Raw genomic sequence first — 26,354 nt, 5'->3', positions numbered from 1 at the left:
TTAATTTCTTTCTGAATCCCAAACTGAAAATAGATGATCAGATTCAAAAGAGGAAACATTTCTGAACATTAAAAAATATATAAAATGTGTTTTCATATATTTACCTATATTCCTCTTTTTTGTAAAAAAAAGTGTTAGAAAAATAGGAAATAAAGTAATTACTTTATAACATGTTACTATTATACTAATAAATTTTATAGAATTAATAAATTTTCATAATTCATATTATTGTAGCTCTATATGTGTCAATAAAGATGTCAATATGAAAGTAACATGTTATAAAGTAATTACTTTATTTCCTATTTTTCTAACATTTTTTTTTACAAAACCATCTCCTAATGGTAGTCATAAAAAGCAATTACTTACCTACAAAATATATGTCACGACATTCTGTATTTTGCTTTACTGACAATAATAGAATGAACAAATTGAGCAATAAATTGATGCAATCGAGTCAGGTGGACAACCTGCAGGACTTATTAGTACTATCTATTACATTCACTGTATAATTACAAACAACAAGTAGATCATACTGGACATTAGGCCATTTATGGTCTTTGGAGTTATCTCATATTTTATACACTAAATCTATACATGTATACGTATATATGTGTGTATGTGTATATACAAAAAATATATATATAAATATATATACACAAACACGCAAAATTTATAAGATAGATTTCTATGTAATGCATCGGTTTTCCACTCAATTATAATACATTAGGATGTATGCGCAGCTGGATGAAGGTTATTTCGTCGAGTCCTAAAGCGACTGCAAAAGCGCATGTTTCCTCGCGCGAAAGCGCGTTTGAACGCGGTAAATCAATGATTTAGCGACAGCTTCCAATTCCGCAATTCGTCGTCTGTGATACCGCGGCTTGGGATAGTAAACACGGGGATCCGTATATTACAGTGACACGATGCGTCTTGATACCAGCCGCAACGCAAATACAGAGATTCCCTGCCGTAATGCGTGGTAAACACGTACATTTGCATATCCGCACAACGCGCGTCAATTGAAAAGCACCTGAGTGAATTTACCTGAGCAAACACGAAGAATCATACGTTTAAAAATATTCCGACATCACTATTAGGTATTAAAAGAGTAATGTTAATCCAATCCTTTGAGTTAAATAACGTTTTGTTATGTTTAACTTCTGTATGTGTCCAAAATAAATCCATTTCGGTGATTGAATTACTTAGTTTCAAAGTAAACGTCCATATTAACGTATGCATAAGGAAAACTATCCAGATATACAGGGTGTCCCGAAAGTTTTTGCCAATCGCTTTTGTGTAGATAGAGCGGACTAAACTGAGTCGAAAAGTCCTCTACTATTTAATTTTGCAATTTTCGCAATAATTAACAAGATATTAATTACTAAAAATTGCCAAATATTGGTTTTGAATAATTTTTTACTCAAATACTATCAACTTTATAGAAAAGCTGCAAGAGACAAAAATCATTAATTTTCTTCTCATAAAGTTTTGAGAATTTTTTCAGAATTTTTCAGAATTTTTTAATACCGTTTTTTTCATGTTGGTAAAAATAAGAAAATGCAGTACTAAAAAGTTAATAAAAAATTCTGAAAAAATTCTTAGAGTTCTATGAGAAGAAAATTAATGATTTTTGTCTCTTGCAGTTTTTCTGTGAAGTTGATGGTATTTGAATAAAAAATTATTCAAAATCAATATTTAGTAATTTTTAGTAATTAATATTTTGTTAACTATTGCGAAAATTGCAAAATAGTAGAGGACTTTTCGACTCAGTTTAGTCCGCTCTATCTACACAAAAGCGATTGGCAAAAACTTTCGGGACACCCTGTATATGCCCGCCGATGAAACTTTTATTATTAAAGTAATTGCAAAACGATAAGCAACAATACTCAATTCATAGGCAATTGTCAATGTTTAATAGAAAAAAATTGAAATATGTTTATATATAGTATAAAACTAAACACAGTTATTCGGTTATGTCAGGACGATTATCAGACTTAATCTGTCTCCAGACACTCCGCACAGAGATTAATCAATTTTACAACTAAAATTTATTTTAGATTCTTGGAAACTCTAGCACGTAATCACTTTAAGGAATTAAAGTTATACGATTTGAAATGCGCTCCCAAGAGACTTTGCAGTCATTACGTTAGAATGATAGATCTAACGAGGAAAGTTGAATATAAGTTTCTTCGCAATGACGTGCTGCGAAACATCCTGCACCGTCATATAATTTATTCTTAGTCTATAGAAAATCATTATTCATCTAATTCGTTTCATATAAAAGCGTTAAACAAAAAAGAGAAAAAAAGAGAGAAGAATTATTTATTGAGCGTTCTAGGACAAAGTTCCCTTAAGAGCAAAGGCAACAGTAAACATAAAAAAACAGATAATAATAAAAAGAAAAATTGGACATGATTATAATTCACACAGGAACAAAATAAAATATAATATAATTATACATATAATATTAAAATATATATTTATGTGCGTAAATACACATTTAATATAAATATTAATTAAATTTAGTCAACATTTGTGTTTGAATATCCATTTCTTATAAATTTTCACGATATGCAGTAAAGCAAGCAACAGTAAAAGACAATATTATAGGAACGTAGCTGTGTTTGTAGGAGTAAATGAGAGAGAGAGAGAGAGAGAATCTTTGAAGTTACTTGATGAATTTCCGGAAAATTCTGAAGCTACGGCGTCTGAGAGACAACGCGGTGTCGTCAATTCTCTCGTTACATCATTAATGTCGGTGACACAATGTGTCGTGAGTTCGTTACCGCGAGTGCGATCGCTCGCGACACTCTCCCCCGGTCCTCTCGTACGACCTCGTTACGGTGCTGCACTCCCATTAGAGGAAAATTGATAGTGACTATCTCTCTCTCCGGTGCCCATCCACCCTCCCTACGGGCGATGCCTCCTACGCCGTGCCACGTTGCACCCGCAATTCTACCGTCACCCTCCTAGCACCTACACGCGCGCCATATAAAGGCTCAAGCTGGAGAATTAACGAGACCGCGGAAGCGGGACGTTAACGATCGAGACGATCATTGGGGCTGAATTATGTTCCGAATGATCGCGATGCCATTAGGAGGAGAACTATCGAATAGGCGGTAGCGATAAAGACAAGAGGAAGACCTTGGTGTTTGGATTCTGGTAACAAGAAAACTGAAACGCGCGCAGTGCTTCAAAGTGCGCGGACATTCCTGGAGAAAGCTCGAATATCAAAAAGAAAAGAACCAAAGTCGCGGAGTTAGCCTGTCATCGCTTTAATGGATTGTGAATCGAACGATTGTTCAGTTCGCATTTTTATATTCTCTTATCTTTATTTTCTTATTTCCTCCTCTTTGTGCCTCTTTGTGTAATGATACAAAGACATATTTTTCAAAAATTGTTCTAAGAATACCCCAAATTTCTGTTTTTTAAATATATATTTTTATATAAGAGCATGACAAGAATTCACTGTATTCACTATGCTGTATATTCTTATATACGTATTCGTATATTTCTGATATTTCAAAATTCAAATACATACATTTACTCTGCATTAATATAAAATTATATCTCTCTCTTCTCTTCTTCTCTCTTCTTCTAAACTTCTGTATTGAATTTTGTCGTGAATTATAAATTGTCTAAAATTTATTCAAGAGAAATATTGTATATTTATTGTTTTAATGAAATAAAAGAGACAATTATCGTAACTGTAGCTAATAGTTAGTCAATTATTCTTCTTCTTTTATCCTTCTTATCCTCTTTACATCCTCATTCGTTTTTCCTATTTCTTCTTCTTTCTTTCGTACTTGCGATTCAACTTTGAAAATTAACGAGATGGGGAGACAGTAACGATTGAGATGGTCATTGAAGATAAATTATGTTATCGTTAAGACGCCATTAAAAGAATAAGCACTGAATAACGATGTTCTAATAGATAATAGATTGAAGAATCTTATAAAGGAAAGGAATGACAGAAAAAGTCCTCTTATATACACCAATCGATCCAATGTAGATTACGATATAAACGTCACGACGATAATTTGCAGACGGACGGTTGAATAACTTACTCGATTCATTATCATATTCATTAACTCCAGGCTCACAACCAAATATTACTAATTTTAACAATCAAGATATTATTGCACGCGCTGCATAAATATTATTAATAATAAACACGATTGTATCATGATTCGAATCAGCACGTTACCAAGCAAATAAAAATATTAGCTCAATAGATTATTGGTAACGCGAGAGATATTTATTGAGGTCTGTTGATTCAAACATTTTGAACGATGGATTCGTTCGGACATAAAATAATTTTACGATATAATACAACTATTTTTGAGGATTGTGAATGAATGTGTATTCGACAAAAATTGTAAACAAATATGCTTTACGGATCATGAACATGATGTTATGGATTTTATACACATCAAAACAATATATATATATATATTTAAATTTCGTTAACAATATATAGAAATACGTTAAAATTTTCCTTTCAGAGCCAAAAATAATAAACATTATTTCTATTTTATTCAATTCTTTATCACAGTTTAAAAGTTACTACTTAATAGTATATTTAATATTTCGTTTTTATAATTTCGATATAATTGATAAGCGATTAATGCTGCAAACGATAAAAATAAAAACGTATCTGTTTTTTACTTTTCCAGTGAATATGTTTCAAGTTTCCATAGACTAAAATTTTTTTACAATTCTCGTATTTTTAATTTGCAGCTCAGTATAACGCCTAAAAATTTTATCGAAAAACATTAGAATTAAAATAGATTTCGTTATTTGTGTGGAAAATTATATGATTATAAATATATAGTTAACATCTCATGCCCTTTCGAACTCTTATTTACTTTTACTTATTTGCCAAAGCTACTTTTAAAATGTTAAAATGTTAAATTCCAAAATTATAAAATTCCATCAATTACAATGAATTTTTAAAAGTATTATATGAATTTCGCAGAAGCTACTATGAGCATTGTTAGAATGATTGTATTTATACGGAGTAACAGCAATGTGATCCGAGCCAAACCAAAACTAATTAATTCAAAACCGCCATGTGCAAAGCCCACTTGGTGTTCTCGATATAAGTATAGCGTAATACTGCACCGAGGAATCGCGGTCGCGGTAACGTAACGACCCAGGATCTATGTTTCCTCGCGGCAAAGAGCGGTACTCGTAAATACAACGGAAACTCAATATCGCGTTACTATTAGCGTCGACCGCTGAAAACGGATCCTTGAAACTACTTCTGCGATTACAGTCGTCGAGGGAGTCGATAACTCCTACGTGGTGCACGATAACTATAAGTGGAACAATATCTATTACTCGCCGCGCAGTTAACAGTTCGGGAACACTATTCATATGTTTAAGGATATTTAGCTGAGGCCTCTTTATGGCCTTTTGATCACTCGCTTGAGTTATCATTCGCCGGACAACACGTGCGAATTTTCTCTTTCCTCGTATAATTAATCCTTCAATATAGCGTACAACTTACATTGTCGATAAAAAGTTCGATGATAGACTAAAATATAAATACGACAAGATTGTGAGAAGAAAAAATTCATGAGATTTAGACTGCGAGAGAAATAGACTTTTTCAAAAATATATATAAGAAATTTCTGCAAAAAGAGAGAGAGATATTAAATGCCTCTCTCTTGAAAACATCCAATTACTCTCTGTATACTACTATCCTGTTATCTTTTCGGTCTGACTTTACATCAACATAAAAATCACGATGATATCTTTTCAGCTTTTCTTATGAACTGCATTGGTGGGGAGGGTAAGGGAGGTGGGAGAGTCCCTCATTCCACTTACACAGCACATAATTTTCAGCTTATTTGAGTGCAGCGGTATAAAGCTGATCATAAAAACGAGGATCTCGTTGCGAACGAAAGACCGGAAATTAATGTCCCTTCCTCACCGCTTCTACCGTCAAATGGTCTCACTCAAAGGAAGACGATAGTCGATGTGTTTTTACATTTCCGTCAAACCATACTTTACCCAGGATAATTGCTCTCACATTAATATTTTCATGCTTTAGTAACTAAACATATTTAAAATTTGATTGAGAAAAGACTCGATTCGTTATGCAAATAACAAAAAATGTGCTTATGGTAAAAGTTTCCATTATAGATATTTATTAATCGGATTTTTAATTAGCTGTCCCAGATTAAGTGACTTAATTTGATTAATTTATTTTAACTCTAATCATTTATTATATCACGTTTCATGAGTAATGACGCGGGTACGAGAAAGTCGGATAATATTGGACAGCAGCTGGTATATGGGACAAGGATTGCTTAAAATATTAGATGCATGTGGTAGTACTTATTAAGCCACTGGCACACTGGTCCACCTACATATGAGAGTTTGGATATTGAGAATGGAGACAGTATTATTTATGAGTTATTGTGCATTTTGTTGTGTAGCTGCTGTTTATGCCAGCACGGAGCTAACTTCACCAACCAGTCATATCATTAAATATAAGTAAAATATCGTTTTTGGTTTACTAAATAGCATCCATTATTCTTTAAGTTATGGATTTAAAATCTTGTTTTAAAGTTGCTCGTTTTATCAGAGGTGCCAAAGGGTTTTGTGGGTTATCGCCGTATCGTGATCCATTGATCATAAGAGATGAATAGCAAAGTTCACAAAACGTTGACATTAGCAATGGATCACGACACGGCGATAACCCGCAAATCTTTTGACACCTCTAAAAAAAATATCCGTGAAAGCCTCAAAAGTATTGTCTGCTGATTTCATACATATATTATTTCTTCGCTGCATCATTCGGGTGGTATTGGGCAATGAGATAGCGAGCAATATTGAACAACCTAAGAAAAGATAAAAATAATAATAAAAAACAAAAACATCGGCTAAATAAAAGCATTAGCGTCTAAAAAAAAAATGATGAAAAAATTAATTGCGTCATTAACAAAAAAAAAAATTTTGATGAAGACTGGATTCAATGCAATGTTTGTAAAGGTTGAATGTGCAACCTTAGAGTTGATCTCTTTTGTAAATGTGAAGTTTGTATTCAAAATAAAAAATAAAAATTTGCAATTCCAAATATTCAATTAAACATGTTTTTTTTATATTTCTGTCCAATATCACTCTCCAATTTACAAAAACTGTATAAAGTGTATAATGGCAATGAAAAATGTAAAAATGTTGACTATTTTTATTTTTAGAAAAATACGATTGAAAGGATGTTTTCATATAATATTGTGTGTCATGCATATTACACTTAGTATTTGCCGTCCAATAAAATGAAAATTTGAAAAAATCTAAAATGTTCAATATCACCCAATCTTCCCCTATACCTTTTACTTTCACAAATTAAATGCTAAATTATACTAATTTACAAGACTTTTGCAAAAACATATAAAGACTCTTTCTACATAGAATAATTTTCGATGCTGAGCCTGATTTTGTTACTGGATTTGGACCAATTTTATGTATTAGAATCCAACAGTAATCGCCTAGCATTTTATCATTTCAATACTTTTCTGATAACGTTTCTCAATTATCATCAAATCCTGATGGAAACATTCGCCTTGTTTATTTGTCGCATCTAAATTATTCAGAAAGAAATACAACATATATTTTAAAAATTAACATCCTATATTTTAAAAACATTACGTTTTTGCATTACTATTTTAAATACAAAAATTTTATACATTTCTAACATAACAATTATTTTACTTATACTAAACATAACTAAACATTCAATTATATTGTTATTTATAATTAATTAATATCTATAATATACAGCCTTAGAATGAAAATAAAGAAATTATATTAAGAGAAGATGCGTTTACATACTAAATGAAAAGGATTCGAGTTTAATTCTTAATACATTTACAAAATCATAAATATCATGGATAAAGATATATCACAAGAAACAATCGATGATTATTCAACGAATGTTTCATTATGTTGACGAATAAGTTTGATATAAAGTAACCATTAAATTAGTTCTCTACTAGTTATAAAAAAAATGTAACTAATGTAAATTAAGTTACAATTATAGATGGAAAAAAGGAACGAAGTTAAGTTAGTTACTAAAACAAAGTAACTCTAACTTGTAACTTCGTTACAAATAACGAGTTCCTTCCCAACTCTGTGATTAAAATTGACATATTATATCTTAAAAATTCGATCTTACAGAATTTTTTTGACGACAGATTCAAACTCAGGGCCTCAAAATGCGTTTAAAAAAGTTGTTTCTTTTTCTTGCATTGAAAATTATTCAAAATTTGTAAAGTAGCGTTACGTAATGATAGAATTTGTTCCTCAAATCAACATTCGAGAGAGATTTATCTTTTTTATCTTTTATCTGACGCGTTACCAAAGGTCGACCATGCTTTTCAACTCTAATTCCATCTTTCCCCGGCTTAATCTTGTCTCCACTCGTTGCATTCTCGAACGCGGAATTTATCGTCGCCATTGGTCACGACAAGCTCTTCGAAAGTTGCGCGACGTCAGTAGAAATTTATGTTTTGGAAACATTCGCTGCAGTCCAAATGACGAATAGTTCGACGATGCCGGTCGGTGACATGCAGAATGGCAACGATAAAAGCGAGGGGGAAAAGGACGAGGAAATGCGGCACGACGATTTACTTAAAAGTTGGGACGATTAATTAATGCCGTGACAGGAGATTTCACCGTCTACCTCCCTCTCGCCCTATGTCCCTCCCTCTCTCTCTCTCTCGTCCTTCCTCGCTTTTCTGTTTAAACTCGGTCTTTGTTACTTGGCTCGAGTCGGTATACTAGCGGCTCGAAGAGATGGACGTTTAGGTTCCGTTCATTTACTTGCAAATTTTTGTGTCGTGCCATCGAATACGAACGAGGCACGAAAGTTGCGCGAGACAGCTCGACATTGTGCTTTTATTCGCACGATGTATTTGTTGTGCATGCGGGAACTTCATTCTGTTGCCAGATGCGACGACTTTTCGTTTAGCAACTTTTCTGGCACGCTTGTCTTACTTCCCGCGTATCCGTTTATCGCTGTTGTGATTACATTATTTAAATTCTGACATTTAAAGGGAAAAAATAGGTTTTTTTTAAGAAAGAGTTGTGTGCATAAGAAACAATCTAATTTTTTGTATATTTTCGAAAACAATATGCGAATTTAAAATATATATGACAGTTTATGTAAATAACCACGGCCAAGTCGGAAAAACTTTTGCCACAGATCACACTACATTTTAGTAGTGCTACAATATTCTTATTCAATGTGCATAAGTGCACTTTTGCACTTATGCACATATAGAATGTATTAAAGAGGTCAACTGGGTATTGTAAATAATAAATCGCACATATATGACATCAATCTCTCACGAGAGACCGGCGGATATATATATATATATATATATATATATGTTACGCATTGCATATACACGTTACGTGTAGTTGCGAATACTAACGTTTATATCACTGAAATATACGATAAAATTCGAAATATAAGCATAAAAAATGTAATCTTTATAATAAGTTGTTTAATTTTAGTTTAGCAATAAACTAAAATATAATAAATATATTACATTTCTATTTACTCCACTCTAACGAATATCAATCTATCTATTCTAACTAATATATCAAAGATATAAAATAGTAGTTTTAAACGAAAATTTCATAGTCCTAATATTTCGCAGTGATAGCGCCGTAAAAATGCAGGCTCGAGAAATCACAATCGCGGGGGCACGGCGTTTCCGAGTAATAAATTATTTTTCCCCGGAAATCGGCCGGAGCAAAGCGCCATAAATACTGACAAACAACTACGATAAATATGACGAACTTGACTATTAACGTCGACGAACTTCGCCAGCAATTTCACCGTGGCTGACTTCGAGAACAGTATGATACCGCGAGATATTCATCAAAGTATATCTAATTTCAAAGTGAAACAACAATAGGAATTGTTTTATAAATTCCCTAATTCACATTAATTCGGCCTACAGAGAATAGTGAACGTAACAAGGTCTATATTCAAATCAATCGCATTCGATAAAAACTAACCGGAAATTAGGTGGAAAACAAATTCGCATGTTTCCATTTCATGGAAATTGTAATATTTTTTTATGAAACAGATATGTCCCGGATTATTACAGTCATCATTTTTTTCTTTAAATAATGATTTCATACATTAATAATAAAAACATCAAAATAAAAAAATTAAATATATTTCATAAGAAATTTTTCCTGATTATTTTATTTTATTTTATTTTAAATTTTTGAAAGAGAGAGTTGATGTGACACCCGATCAGTGTAAAAAAATATTTGATGGAGAATCCATACGTTGAATGGTATATACTTATCAAAAGCTTTTACAGTCTTCACCTGCGCGTTTTCGAACTTGGAGAATATTGAGTTGTTCTAACGTATTTTCTTGAACGTGAAGACTCACTCTATAGGAAAATTCGTATCCTGATGTAGATCGTCGAAAGACAAGATTTCTGAGTTTTCTTGCTTTGCGAAAACTTCCTTTCTCTTTCCTCATTTTTTGAATGAGATCTCGATATTTCACGTGAACATAGAACGAGTAGAAATTTTTCGTGCTTATACTAAAAATATATTTCGTATCTATTATAGTGTCAAAAATAATAATTCCATTTTCTTCTTCTTCTTTTGTCTCAATCCTTAATCTTAACATAAAGAAAAAACACAGAGAAAGTTATATTATCTCTTTTTGTATTAGCATCTCTGAAAATATTTTTAAACTCTCTCTTCAACGTAGTCTTTTTTATTCATTAAAGTTAGATCGGCGCATTGTTTTCCACCTCAAATTGCCATGGGGCAAAGTTGATCCCAATGTTCTTATTTCACGCATAAAAATGCCATAAGAAGGATATGAAAATCAGAATCGCCATCGAAAATACTTTGCCCGAAGACAAAGGCTCCACGAAGTTCGAGATCGCGACGCAAGGAAAACTTTCCGTATCTTCAACTTCATAAACGTGAAAGTTATACCGAACTGAGAGAGTCTTTCACGAGCAAATCGCTTTTACGCAGTTTGCGTGAGAAGTCGTACCGCACAAAGATGAAAGAATATAAACATTCGTATCGGTTATTGAAATTGTTATACTTTCTACGAGACTGATATCGATGGAACAGGCCTGTGTGAAAATGGTCTTTATATTGTCTCACGGCAATTGGAGTAAAGTGTGCATTTACAGTATCTATAGAATTGCGTTCGTAAAAATTATAATACTCTCATCTGCTAAATCACAAATTATGATCTGCCAAGATCTGTCAAGATATAAATTTGGAAAAATAATTTTACATTAATTCGCAACACGCAAAGGATGTTATGTAAAAATTCATTTTGTGTACCTAAAAATATTTCTCTTGAGTAACTAATATTCGTTTACGTTAAATATTTTGTTAATAACGTGCATAAAAAATACTTCTCACAATAGATTCTCTGTTAATAGAATCACTGTAATTGACTGCCGCGATATTGACTGTAAACGCGATAATGTTATTTTTCTCGTATCGCGGAAATCTTACTTGAGAGTCTCAAGACTCGTGTAAAGAGCTAAGTTATTGCAATTTAAGTCGATTGGCCACGAAACGGTGGAAGATGACGCACGGGGAACCAAAAAGGGACAGCTCTAGAGCGTCTCTCGAGCGTGCGCTAGAAGGGCTTTTTCCATGCTTCGAACTTCGCAAACATATCCGGTGCATCCGGCCGAGACAAAAACGGAAGCACTAAAGTACCTGCAACTGCGCGATGTTGCTAACTTCGCTGCATTCAGAAACTCCTTATCCTTATAGCAGTTTTTGCTCGTTACTAAAAGGTGAATAATTACCCGATTCTGCGCGAGCGCAATTTCTAGCACCTTCCTATTATCCGCTAATGACGGTGCGTCTGACTCAATCGCATACTTCTAGTCGACTAGCTCAGGTCATTTGATAACATTAGTCATTCAGGTTTTGTGTGTACTTGCAGCACTATGCACAGATTCATTCATCGTCACATATTAACCACTCAATAAATCAATAATAAATTAATATCGATTTAAAATCTAAACAATACTATTAATTTAATTTAATAGGTATCATTAACATAATGAGTCTTTTTAAGAGTTAGCTACAAACGTAGAACAAGAAGTTGATATAATTCCCAGAAAAGCTTCGTTTCAACAGTGATAATTTTCATTATATATGATAACGAAGAGTTACTCAGAATCTTGATGGGTTAACCACCGTTCGCAAAAGGAGAAAAGAGGAGTGCATCAAAATAAATAAAAAGTACTGAAGAGCAATTGCGTTTCTCCGCGTTTCTTCGCACCCTCGCGAGCTACAGAATGTTTATTGCTATGATACGGCCGCACGGTAGCTAAGTTAGGTGAGATCGTCCCTTTGCCACTTCCAGAGGAATCTTCTTGAGGTGGTATTTCTCACTGTAGAGAGAATCTGCCGCCACGTTACAAGAAGCACGGGGTGACGGCGAGTAGTTGGAAAATTCCATCCGGAAGTAACATTCTACTGGCCTATCTAAGCTCGTCGAAATTCTAAATGGGGCGTTCCATTTATGCAAACAGAATTTACGGCAAACCTTTGGAGTTCACAAGGAAGATACGTTAATCTTGCACGAGACAGTCTCTGTATTATTATCCGCCGATACATATTTATTTGTGTCTACAATTGAGAAAAGGTTACGCCTTTATTATACGAAAAGTATAAATTTTGGTCCATGGAAGCGAAACTGATTGTCTATCAAAAGAATCTTATATATTCGTTATAATCGTAAAATAATGTGACATTTTTCTACTTTTCTCAGTTATATTTATCAGCTCTTCTCAATATTTCTCAGCTGTATATTGTAACATAACGATCATATAAATGAGCAGAATCTAAATGAGATCTGGATAGAATCAAGAAATTCTAATTGTAAAAAACTAACTAAAAATTAAAATAAATTTCATTATTTCCAAGAATTATTCTATTTTAAAACAAATTTAGCGATGATCAACGATATCTATACCTACCTAGTAGAAATTTTAGAATGAGGTCCACTATTTATTCGAACGAAAATTCGAGAGAGTTTTTGAGGTCGTATTCGCATTGGAAAAATATGGCTTGTTGCTGGCAGGATATTTAAGGTAACCCCCGAACTTTACATCGTAGCTTGAGGAGTCTTCGACTTTTTATCGCTGCGGTCGTCCGTGTTATTTACGAGATAAGCAAATCTTTATTTATGGCGTGAACTTTTTTTCTATCGTCCGGTGCATTTTTCATACCTTCGATATTTACGCGCCTGTCCTCGGGGGAAATTCTCCATCGTCGAGATCTATACGAGGGCAACCGGGCCTTCCCTGTGGCTTGATACGAAAGATGACATCCTGTACGTCCATCTGCGCATTGGTCGAAAGTTCAAAGTTACGCTTTACATTTATTCCGTGGCGATTTCATCTGGTTCCTTTGCCATCACAATATCAAAAAGCGACGAAGAAGCTTGTCGTGGACTGGCGGCCGAAGCTTACCAACAAAGTTATATTGTGTCCCGCGAACAAAGTTTGCTCGTGGCAAACTACATCGCGTCTTATTTATGAATAAATCTTTATTTATGTGCTGAATCACGCGGTGGTATAATACTGCCATAGTCCTCGTATTTATCGTTGTCTTGTATTTACGTCACGGCTCAGATTAAAATAAATTATTTGACAAAGCGAATAAAGTGCCATTGTAATGAACTTATTTGTAACAATATATCTTATTTTTCACACAATAAAACTTTAACAGCTTTTCCACAGCTTCAAATTACCGGAAAATTGAAATCATATGGGAAAATTACATAATTAAAAAATTAAATAATTAAAATCCATTTTACGTAAAAATATATGTGTGAATTCAAACATTAACTAATAAGATACATAATAAATTTTATTATTTTTAATAAATCTTTATTAAAAATCTTGTAATAAAATAAATTTGAATTTATTTTATTATAAAATTTACACTTCGTAATTGGCACATAAAATGATATTTATAATCATTAAGTATAATCGAAGTACACTTTCGAGAATACCGCAGATTATGCAGATCACGAAGAAAGAAGATTGAAATACATAAACAGTAACACAATTTTTACGAACCGACCACAAATGGTTCGCGGGTATGCAAGAATTTATCGTTAAAGAAAAACATATTTTCCGCACGCTATTTTCTCGAGCTTCTATAAAAACAGGCGGATCCTTGAAGATTATGCTATCCCCGTCATTCAGCATGATCTCATTTTCTCAGTGAATAGGAAATGCGCGAAGGTTTCTATACGAGAGAGAATATGGCTCGTTTCTTCAAACAGATCTTGCCAGAAAGAGTAAGACAGACTGAATCCTCCAAAAAGTAAGATCCGTGAAAGATAAAGAAGAGTAAGAAAAAGAAAATACGTATAAAGAAAGAGCAATAGGGGAAAATTATGTTTGCCATGGTATCTTGTTTCGTATACATATGGTAGGTAAAAAAAGAAAGTGTGAAAAAGAGGGCAGAAGGTGAAAGTAATGCTGTCTTCGGATTCCTTCATGTTCTTTGCGAGGGGTCACATTCTTTCTTATAAAAAAAACATCCTTAATCACCCTTGAAATTTTGATTACTTATTTAAATCCCTTGTAGTACGTCGAATTAAATAGTTTTTAGATATATTCTAGATACATATTAATGTGTTCTTGAATTTGATTAATATATATGAATAGTTCTTCTATCTTTTATAGGCTTTTACAGTACATTCACACATCTGAATATTAATACCACTTTATTAATATTTTTACTAATAATATAAATTTTTTACATTCACTGCAATTTACAATATGCGTTTGATATAAAAAAAATCAAAGAAAAAAGAGAGAAAAATTTACGAGTTCCATATTCTATAAAATATCACATAAAAATATGACTTTGTGATTCAATCATGAAGAAAACAACTGTAATTTCTTTTGGCTTTGAAAAACTGTTCTTTTAATTTACAATTATTTACATTGCAAAATTGACTAAAAATAATAACAACAACTAATAGATAATAAACAGTAACGATATCGTATTCAAAACTACTGAAAAATATGTACAGTAATACAAATGAAAGCTTTATTTGATCAAAGCGATTCTTGCTTAATAATATCGTTTGCGCGAATTTTAAAATTTCGGATTAATGCAAACTGCGTGCCGATTATTCGTCATTTTGAAACACAGTTCTAAACTGAAATACATAATATCATAAATTAAATAGCGGAATGTAGATCCAAATTCTCTCTCTCTCTCTCTCTCTCTCTCTCTCTCTCTCTCTCTCTCTCTCTCTCTCTCAAATTCTGACTCAGGTGATATTTTTCGCAATAAATTCTTCAATGACTTGATGCTCATTATATCATTACTATCAAATAGCTTGTTAATTTAATTTGTATTACATACTCCAATTTCAGTTTATGACTGTGTTTCAAAACCAACAATCGATCCACAGTTTTGTGTGTATAGAAAGTTGCAGTTTTATGTGCATATAAAAAATATTATAATATTAGACACTAAAATCCGCTTTGACCGAATAAAGTCTTTCTTCCTTTGTTTATGTATTGTTCACTTTATCGATCGATTGTTATTTATTACTAAAAAATATAAAGCATTTTAAGTAAATTACGATTTTTTTTTATTAAACACGGGGTAAGTGAAAGTAATGAATATCACATGTCGGGCGGCATTGCAAAATTGCCTTTATACCGACCGGTGTAGAACGGTGAATGGAAACGTTAAAAGCGGTACGACGCAATAAAAAGTGCACAAGACAATAGACCGGGTGGAGTGCGTTTTTTTCTTATCAATACACTAGGTACGGTGGCAGCGGAGGCCGTGGCATGGGGCAGCGCGGAATTGCTCGAACTTTTTTAGACTTTTCTGCTAGTGCACAATGAGCAGAGGGCAGCTCGGGGAATAGGCGGTTCGCGTGAATACTAAATTTTAAAAGTAAGCTAAGACGAGAAAAATTTATGGTGCGCGCGAGTGTAAGTTTACAATTACACGGGAGAACGAGGAGAGGACAGAGGACAGGGGAAAGAGGTGTAGAAAAAGGAGGAGAGAGAGGATGGCTGGCGGTACAACCGCCGTGTCTTAATCCCCTTTTTATCTCTGCACCTTTTACCCGGAGTATCTATGGCCCTTGGAGTGGGCAACGCGGAATCTCGAAGATCCTCCACCTCCGTGAGGAATAATGTGCAGCGATCGTATATATAGATATTAGTATTACGGATTAAATCAAGAAATATGACTTACTTCGAACACGATTTGTTGACAAAATAACTTACATTTACATATATCGTCAGATATCGCTTTTAGACACATGGTACATTAATTATTATCATTCTTTGTAAAGATTAAATGTATTAGCGTAAATAATTTGGCAGACTTAAAGAAAAGAAATTAAGAGATTAAATGTAAGAGAGATTAAAAAGAAAAATATTTTATATATAAATCCATCAAAAAAATTAAGAAACTAAAGAAAGGCATTGATAATAATTAAACAAGAAATTAAAAAATTTTAGTACAACGTTTTAACTCGCTTCGTATTAATTCTAAAATAAAAAAGATAAACATTTTTGTATGTACAATAAAAGTAATGAAATGTATAATAAAAGTTGTAAATAAATTAGAATAATTTAGTATAAGAATTATTATTAAAAAATTCAAATTTTATAATGTTTCCTCATACTTTAGTTACGTAACAGCTGTACATTATCTATTGCAAGTCTTTTGATACCGTAATAAAGATAGCTGCTAATGACAGCTGTAAGTAACGTTGGACCAGATGATAGACCACTATAGCTGGTAGTCCTTAATGTCATTTAACCAACACACAGGCTACTTCCAGCGCACTACAAGTTTAGTTTATACATATCGTCATTTGGCAACATCTGCGCGGACGGGCGTGTCGAGCTGCAAATTCACTCAACGCATATGCATACTTCAAATTAGTGTTCTACCCTAGTATAATCTAGACAACAAAATTAGTATTCAAATTACCATTCCACTAGACTGTACTATAAAATTACCATTTGAATTAGCTCGGCTCGAACAGACCTACAGATCTAAAAGCAACCCCAATTTGAACTACGAAAAAATACTAATGAAGGAATGTAATGAACTAAATAAGTCTTTCCTACAGGATAAATAATCGAGAAAACGTCATATTAATATATGAAAATAAATAAAATATATCAAAAAATTAATTTCCTCTATCGACAAATCATAAAAATTTTCGCAATATTCGCTCGTTTATTAGCGATAAAGTTATCGTATGAAACTATCAAGAAAAAACTGCTTCCGAGATACTTAAAACGTATTTTGCGTCGAGCGAAAGCGGGAAAGCGGCTGATAAAAGCCGGAATTAATGTGAAATGGAAAACTTGAAGGTACTTTAATTATGTTTCCCAGGATTAAGCCAGTCCTTCGTGGTTACGTACCGCGAAATCCCTCTGTCTTAAGGGAATTCTTATGAAACCTCTGCAGTACTGACGACTAATTGTTGAGAAAGGCAAGTCAGGATCACGACTCGTCGCAGAAGATAAGGACTTATAATTCTGTAAGCGTCTTTCTCTTTTTCCATCGCGAAGTTTTCAACATGAGTTAAAATTGATCAGCGTCGTTAAATTGACGAATAGTAAAATTATATAAGTAAAAATTAACTTATAAATTACTCGATATAATAGTTGTACTAACTCCTATGTGTAATATCTAAATATTAAAAAAGTAATTTTAAAAATTAATAGAATAAGAGAGTTTCTCCACTAACGTATAATACAGGATATAAAATGTTACTTTATAATATAAAGTAATAATATAAAATTTCCATATATCAAATTTGTTTATAATTAAGGATATATTAGATGTATAGTTTCTCTCTTTCTCTCTGCAAATTTTCTCATTTCATCTTAATTATTTTTTTAAATATGTCTACATCTTATTGGAATAACATTTAATTCAGATCTGACATTCTAAATCGCAAACCTTTTGTATTATTTTCCAAAATGTAATATTATAAAATCTATAATTTTTTTCGAAATTTTTTATTTTATTAAAAAACACATAATGCATTCTTAAGAAGTAAAAAAATTAATCCACTGATTCCTTATTTTTCTCGAATTCTATTAATAACTGTTGAGTATTTTGTGTAGGTCTCGAGTGAATCCAACCAGAACACAAAGCTGTGGATGATATATTGGAGTTGTAGATGGATCGGTCAAAAACAGACAGTCTAAATTCTTGGAAATACTTGAATTATCTGATTTATTATACGTCCGACTGCAGGCAACGCGTTGTAAGTATAATAATGACTAACCGCAGTAAGAACAAAACCGATCCGATGAACCATAAATGCCAGGTTCTAAGCGATTTCTCAGAATTTCAAAAATAGATGAAAAATTACGATTGATACGCAAAGATCTATCAAGTCAATAAGAATGTTAACGCGAATAAATTGAATACAAGAGAATACAAAACAATAACTATTCGTTAATTAATTTGCCACTGTTTAATCTGTTCGTTAAATATCCAGACGGGATATTTTCAACCTCCAGATATACAAATTTTACCACTGGTAAAATGGCATGATCTCGAAAAATACCCGTGATCATCGTAATCCATTTGCATACGCTTAAAACGCTCTCATAGTGAATCCTCGCAGAATAATATTATCAACAAGCTAAAAGCTTGAAATCAAGCTTTCAAATCAGAGTGGCCGAAATGAATTTTCCCGACCTAACCAACTCGCGCGTATCGGTTTATTAAAGCGCCGTAGGACATTTTCACGTACTGATTACACATCAATGGGGTTATTCACGACCTCCGTTTCCTTTTTTTTCCGTGAAACGTGGACGGGTTACCATCGGCGAAAAATTGGCCTGGCGCCAGATCGGGCTTAAAGCTTTTCTACCGTTCCGCTGCAAATAATACGCTAGAAGCTCACATCGAATCATCGACCGGATATACTTTTAAATTCGTTACACAATCCGTTAGAGAATATTTGCGATCATATTTCTTTCGAATCACGAGTATCATGACGTATAGGTCGATACAAATAAAGGAGGACGATCGCAATAGCCTGATAGAACGAATAATTGAATTTTCACGTGAATGCTTCGTTTCACAAAGCTACGTATTATCTCGAAATATTAAGAGATCTTTGAATTCTTTATTTAGTAATAGTAAACTTATGGTTTTTAAAGAGAGATGTGTCTTTCTCTAATATAATTAAAATATTGTAAAATTCCTAACCACAAATATAATATATTTATAATAAGTAATAGGAATTAATTCGTATTCATAATTTAATATCTGACATATATGGATATACCATACAGATTCGTAATATATCGCAAATATATTAATTTAAGTATACGATCACGATATATGTACATAGATAAATATATTGCATGTACATACGTTGCAACTGTATATCTAAGTCCCTATATTTTCCTCAAATATTACCAAAACCGTGTATTAACATTATTTCCGAGAAACAAGAGAGCGCAGGTACTTGTAGCTTCTCTACTCTTACATTATATTCTCCTACATTAAAGTAATATTTCCCATCGCCAAATATAGTCACAATTTCACATCGCAATGCAATTGTTTTACATTCGAGTACAAAGAGACTGTCGTTTGCACAAAACTTGGTTGAATAGCTGAATGCCATGAATACGAGGAAGGTCAACCAATACAACGAGCTTTAAATATTTGCTCGTCAGTGAGCTCTTTTTATCTCTTTGTCTCCCCCCTCCTCTCTCTCTCTCTGCTTATAAAAAAAATCCCTAGTCAAATCGATAAGCCCATCGTCGATTTCACGGTAAGCCGCGAGTGAAAACGTAGTCGATTGGTCAGACGATCCAACGAAGCGTTTCGATCATCGGACAAATGACAAATCCGACTCGATGTCGAGGGCGGGCGCGATAATACCGTTGTTTTTCCGGACAAATTGCGCTTTTGCGCCATCCGAGAGGATCTTTTTCTATCCCTCTTGTCGAGGCGATCGGGACAAGAACAAGAGGCGAAAAAAGATCGAGTACGAGGCGGAAGTGGGCGGAAAAGGTGTCAAGAAGTACAGGCGGAACAGTTACGCTTCTTCCCTTTGACCTTCGAGCAAAACAAGAATAGTGCGCACTGGCTTTCCTCCTACCTAGATTCTGTCAGTGATTGTGTATGTATGTGTGTGAAAGAAGATCAGTCTTTTGTCTCACTAATCTAAGCAAAGTAGTCGCTGCGAAAGGCGGCCGAATGACTGTGCGAATTAATACACGAACGTAGTTAACACAATCGACGAAGAAACGATGGCACGGAAATGAAGATTCAAAAGTTTCTCTCGAAAATAAATTCTTTATGCATCATAAAATTAAATTCTCGGAAATTCCATCTGGGAGTATGAATTCAGCTTTGAAACGCAGGATATTTATATTAATATTTATTCAGTTGTTGGAATGCACAATTTATATTTTACATTTTGCGTTATATCCTAAACTATATATACCGTATATATAAAATTAATAATAAACTTCAACATACATTAAAAATTTTTTAAATGTTTACATTTGTTATCAATTTAAATTAAATTTTAAATTTTAATTAACATTTTTTTTTAGTATTCTAATATTTTTAATTTTCATTAACTTCTATTCCATTTTTCTTTATTGTCTATCGACAATCACTTTTGCTAGTGTTCCTTGTTTTGAAATAATTATTTGCTTCGTAGTACATTATTTAAATTCCTGCTCTTTGCAGTTGCCGAAAGATAATGGGAACGCTGGGACTCTTAGTTATCCTACGCGCGCGCTTACGAGTTAAGATCAAGCGATGCGAAGTCATAAATTAATATCACGGAAGCACCTTGCACAACTACACGGGACTGCACGTAATTCCATGACTTATGTGGAGAGAATGCATACAGCGGAATCGCGCAACAAATGTGCAAACATGCAAATACCGGTATCACTTTCCTCGGTCTTTATGACCTGCAATAGAAAACAGAAGCAGCTTGGCGAAAACGAGATATTAGGAAACGGCAGTTTTTGCCGCTTCCTAAACTTAAGATTCAAGAATATACAGACTTCCATAAACTCTGCCTTTCTATTTAAAACGCATGCAGCCAACACTCTCCAACAGATTTTTCAATTCAAATTCAAATTAATTTAACTTTAAATTTGACTTGTTTTGGTTTTAATTCCTTTTTCTTTTAATTCTAATTAGTTATCTATCTACGATCGATTTCTAACGAATGATAAAATAATATATACAAAATCCTTTAATCGAGCATTATTTTGCTCGTTATCTATAAGTATATCCTAATAATTAATTAACACTTTGACTGTCTTGTACAAGTTTTTGTAATCGATTTCATGACGTCATATTACTATTTTTCATAAAATGTAATTTTAAGAAAAGTTTTTCATATTAAAATACATTTTCCAATAAAATATATTTTTGAATCAAAATCTTCAGCAAAACTGATAGGTCTCTTCATAATTTAAAATATATATAAAAGCAATGCAAAGTGTTCTCGGTTTATACACAAGATGGTAGTAAAGAAATGTGTGTTAACATTAGAATTGATTGATGCGGCCTGAATCCACATAGGTGTGTATACAATTGGGTACACATGGCAGTTAAAGCGTCAATTCAGATAGCAACCTAACGAGAAATAGCTTTATCCATACTACCTGGGAAAACTTAATCTTCGAATTAAAGACACTTATCGAGGTCGATCAAAAGAATTCAGTCGCACGTCTCTCCCTCGTCTCTCAACTTCAATAAAACTCAAAGCAAACTCGGACTTTGGAGTATGCTCGCAACGCGAAGCCCTAAGCTATAGTTCACCTCGTTTATGCGGAAGTCCGGCACCGGGTCGAAGCGATGAAGTTCCCACGCCATGGTTTGAAATCGAACCCGTTATATCGAAAATAATCTTCGACCTTGCCGAGTGTGCCATCGCAATGCGGAATTTTACACGATAAATAATACACTGAAAGAAAAGATTGGCTGAATATGGTATAACATTTTTAATTGGTTGGAGCAGTCAATTTTTTATTGCGTTAGCCTATCGAAATCCTATACTGACATTGTAGATACGCTAACGCAACGAAAAATTGGTTGCTGCAACCAAAAATTGACTGTTGCAGCCAATTAAAAATGCTATGCCATATTTACAATTTAATTTGCTGCAGCACCCAATCTTTTCTTTCAGTGATCAGTAATATTAAAACCGACAGTCCGTATCAGTGTTTTTACCAGTTTACACTATCAGTATATTATTGACAATATTTCAGCTCAGCTTTATGTACATTACAGACCTCACAGTCAATAATACTATCAGTACCAACGAATACTGTCAATATTAACGATGATTCGGATTTCTTGATTCTCGAACGTATTATCGCTGTGATAAAGAATGCTGATGCTCAAGAATGAAAAAAATCCAACTCAATGTCAATATTCTACATCAATATCAACCACACGATTAATAATATTGTTAATATTTGTGGTACTGACAATATTACACTGTTTAAAAATAAAGTGTTAATTTTAACTTAAAAATATATAATGGGTTTTCTGAGAAAAAAGTCATGCAAAAATGTTAAAATATAAATTTAAGTCCACTATACGTCTTTTAAATTATAATAATTTATTAACATTTTATTTTTAACAATGTATTAAACAGGTAAGATCCCTATAAACCGTGTTAAATTTTTCCAACCACTGATATAACTTCCTCATCTATTCATCTATATTGACTACAAATTGGATTACATTATGGTGAGATCACTCTTTTTTTATTTTTAGAATCTTTTCTACGGTATTAGATCATGAGTCATTCGTAGACCACAGGCATATAAACCACAATTTTTTTCATTTAAGATAAAACCTGGATTACCGTGATAAGATTGGATGCCCCATTATGTTTAATAATTAACAAATAATTACCACACTTTACTTAAGAAAGAATTACTCGAAATTCTATAAGCCTATTTTAACATTTATAATATATAGTATAAAATAAATACTTAAATTAGCATACAAATAACTGCAAGTATTCTTTCAGAACAAAGTTTCATATATAAGTTTTATAATAACCGACTTCCTTCGCTACTCAGCAAAATTGAGACTTTACTGTAACTTGGACAAGCGTACTTCTACGCACATATAAAATCGTGTACAGAATTTGCGCGTCGTTACGTTTGTAATGAAATGTCATGTCTGTAACGAAGTTTCGTGCATAATCAAGCATAATCATGCGATCAAAAAATATAATAATATTATTACATACAAATCTTTCTATTTAGAAAAAAAATTTTTTTTTTAAATAAAACCCAAAATTATAAATTTCAAAAATTATCTTTTTACCATGGTTTTTTTCTACAACTCTTTCTCTTGACTTCACGTAGGTATTTATCGAGTTCACTTTATAGCCTGCTTCTCGAAAACAACAACATTAACCACCGACATGTGTATTTTACAAAATATTCAGCGTACAAATAATGTTTCATTTAAAGACCTTTCGCAATTATCGTCAATTTACGCATAAACTCTTAATAAGTTGATTGCAAATGTCACGAGATATTTTACTGATGATTAATAAAACGCAAATTAAACAGCGTTGTAGAAGAGTAAATACGACTAAAATACGAATAAATACATCGAAAAATGATTTTTTAGCGCATTATTTCGCGCATACAACACAAAATACAGTTTACGAAACTTATAAAACACTGTGTACTACATGCGAGGTCATTATTTAGACGAGACTCCATCAATCGTTATTAAACCAATTCTGCAATCGGCAACACAAGCAACAAACTTTCCTAACACGTAGGAGAATTTCTAAATACGCCACAAATATTTGTTAAAGTAATTTCAGTGAGAAATGCAACGCAACAAATGTTCAAAATTTTGGGAAACGATGTGTTCAATAAATGAATACGGCATGTCTGACCTTTATTTGACTATATCTACTTGGCAGTAGAGAAGGCGATGTCGAAGGACTGTTCATTGTTTTTACACAAATATTAGTTGCATTATAAATTATGCAAACTGTTTGTTTAGATCGTGTAAATTACTTCAAAAATTATATATATATATATATATCGCTGCCTTGTTTCAAAAACGATTTAAAAACGAATTTAAAAAATTAAGTTTCTCAGAAAGAGAAAAAACCATTTTTCAACTCAATAGAAAATTATTATTAATTAATCAAATAATGTCGATAAAAAGAATATTTTCTTAACATGATCAAATATTATTTTTGTCGAGTATGTTTCACAACCCTTAAAAAATCACCCTTGTTAAGTTGAAACAATTTCTTTTAGCCACCTTTTTTAATTGTAACGATTTTGAAGATTTTGTATAAAGTTAAGTTAGTTAATTTTTAAACTAAAAGTTAACGTTTATTTAAATTATCTATAATAATAACTCAGAAACGTTTTTTTGAATTGTGCTACTTTTAAAGTAAAGGATATATTTTGAAAGTTCATACTTCGACTAATTGTAAAACCAAAAATATTATTTCCGTAACAATTTCATTTAAAATTTATATATTTGTTTAGGGATAATTATTGTAATTGTAACGGTATTTACGAGACTTAACTTTTGAAGTAAGGGAGCGATATATGTATATACAAGTTACCCATTTTCAACTGTTAATATTCCCTTATTTGCAAAATGACATCTCTGCTCAAAAAGACTATCTAATTTATCATCTTTTCCTTAACATTACGCAGCACTTTGTGATTTCTCGAAATTATTGTAGTGTATATTATAATTCACCGTCAAACGATTATTTGATTTGACGTCCACGTATTCGTTACCGATAACAATGCGTAGAAAAAAGCGTGTTCGAGCATCTGGATAGAATCACAGAGTGCAGTTCCGACCGTCAGCCGCAGCGGACGCCCGTCTAGTCGATGCACTCCGATTTGACGATTACTCCGTTTCTCAAGCCCGAATTAGAAAAGCGGCGCGTCTATTTCTTCCCAAGGTCAGAGACGTTATACGATTATTATGAATTTATCCGTCATCCGCGTAAAGCCGTCTCGTCGAAAATGAGACACGTCGGAGACGGATATCACGACGATGTCTGTTAACGTTAACTCCGTACGTGCACTCACGCGAATGAAATTCACGCGCGTCAAAAGAATCGTGTGTCGCTGATCCGTGACTATCCGTGACTACCGCGACACTTGAAACAGGCGGAAGCGTATCGCTGTCTCCAGCGTGAAATTCGGAGTCTCTCGACAGGCCGTCGCGGATGTCGGTCAACCTGTCTGTAACGCGCGGCCGGCTGACGCGACGTCAACCCTTTCTATCCTTTTTCTCTCTATTTTATTTTTTTTTTACAACGGACTCACCTGCTACGAAGTCGATCGAATCACTCCATAATGTCACTGTCAACGGCTGACTTCGGCCTCGGAAGATCGTCCTCTCCGGGAGTCTGGATAGCCTGGATACAAGACACAAACACCATCAGCACGTACGTTCGAACGAGGGAGGTAATTCGCGACGCGATTCGAAAATCGACACGGCGAAAAGAGAAAAAAAAAAGAATGAAAGGAGCACGACAGAGAGAGAGAGAGAGAGAGAGAGAAGAGAAAGAAAAAGAGAAAAAGAGACAGAGATAGAGAGACAGAGACAGAGAGATATAGAGAGCGAGGAACGTTACACGTCCGGTTTCGCGTCCGCGCGTGCACTGACTTCTGCTCTGTCTGTTCAGGCGCGCCAGCCCGCAGTCCATCCACCTTGGGCCACTGTAGACTCGTCGCTAGGTTGCCATGGCGACCGGTCAACAGCACGCGCAGTCGGCGCGAGCGAGACGCCGTCACGCGGTTGTCGACGAGGGTGGAGGGGTCGAGACAAGAGAGAAATTTCCACGTTTTGTAGAAAATTCCTTTGAACAAGTGGAAACATATTATGAAATCACATCGCGACATCAATCGCAACAAGAAAATACGCATTATATGTACATTTAAAACGTGTTATGACGGAAAAACCTCTCCCTCTCTCTCTCTCTCTCTCTCTCTCTCTTCCTCCCTCTTTCTCTCCCCTCCCCCCCTCTCTCTCTCCCATTCTCGCGAAAATACGTAACTAGAGACAACAAAATACAATTAATACAACTAATAATATCGAGAGAAATTAAAATCAGAATGCTGCTGTTGAAAATATAGTATAATAAAATATATCAACGTGTAATTGGTTAAAATTATTAAAAGCATAAAAAGCTTGCTTTAACGATTTATAATTCGCGCTGGATTTTAGGGGATAAAATTCTATCGTGTATATTTTAACATCATATACGTATTTTTAATTTTTTAAAC

General features: G+C 33.4%; 1 protein-coding gene across 2 annotated transcripts in view; it reads right to left on the bottom strand.

Moving 5' to 3' along the window:
- The window catches only part of rho-6 (serine protease rhomboid 6), a 132,534-nt gene extending 106,815 nt beyond the window's left edge, over window positions 1-25,719 (bottom strand). Inside the window, exons 1-2 of one of the 2 annotated variants that reach the window (XM_018516853.1) lie at window positions 25,698-25,719; window positions 25,392-25,483 (exon numbers count right to left, since the gene is read on the bottom strand). The gene's annotated coding sequence lies outside the window, so the exon portion shown is untranslated. The remainder of the gene's footprint in view (window positions 1-25,391; window positions 25,484-25,697) is intronic. The other variant, XM_018516854.1, reaches the window with a different exon arrangement.
- Window positions 25,720-26,354: the final 635 nt, after the last annotated feature.

This window comes from Trachymyrmex cornetzi, unplaced genomic scaffold, assembly GCF_001594075.2.
Source record: "Trachymyrmex cornetzi isolate Tcor2-1 unplaced genomic scaffold, Tcor1.1 scaffold65, whole genome shotgun sequence".
Classification (NCBI taxonomy): Eukaryota; Metazoa; Arthropoda; class Insecta; order Hymenoptera; family Formicidae; genus Trachymyrmex; species Trachymyrmex cornetzi.
This window is presented reverse-complemented; position numbering and strand designations above follow the sequence as displayed.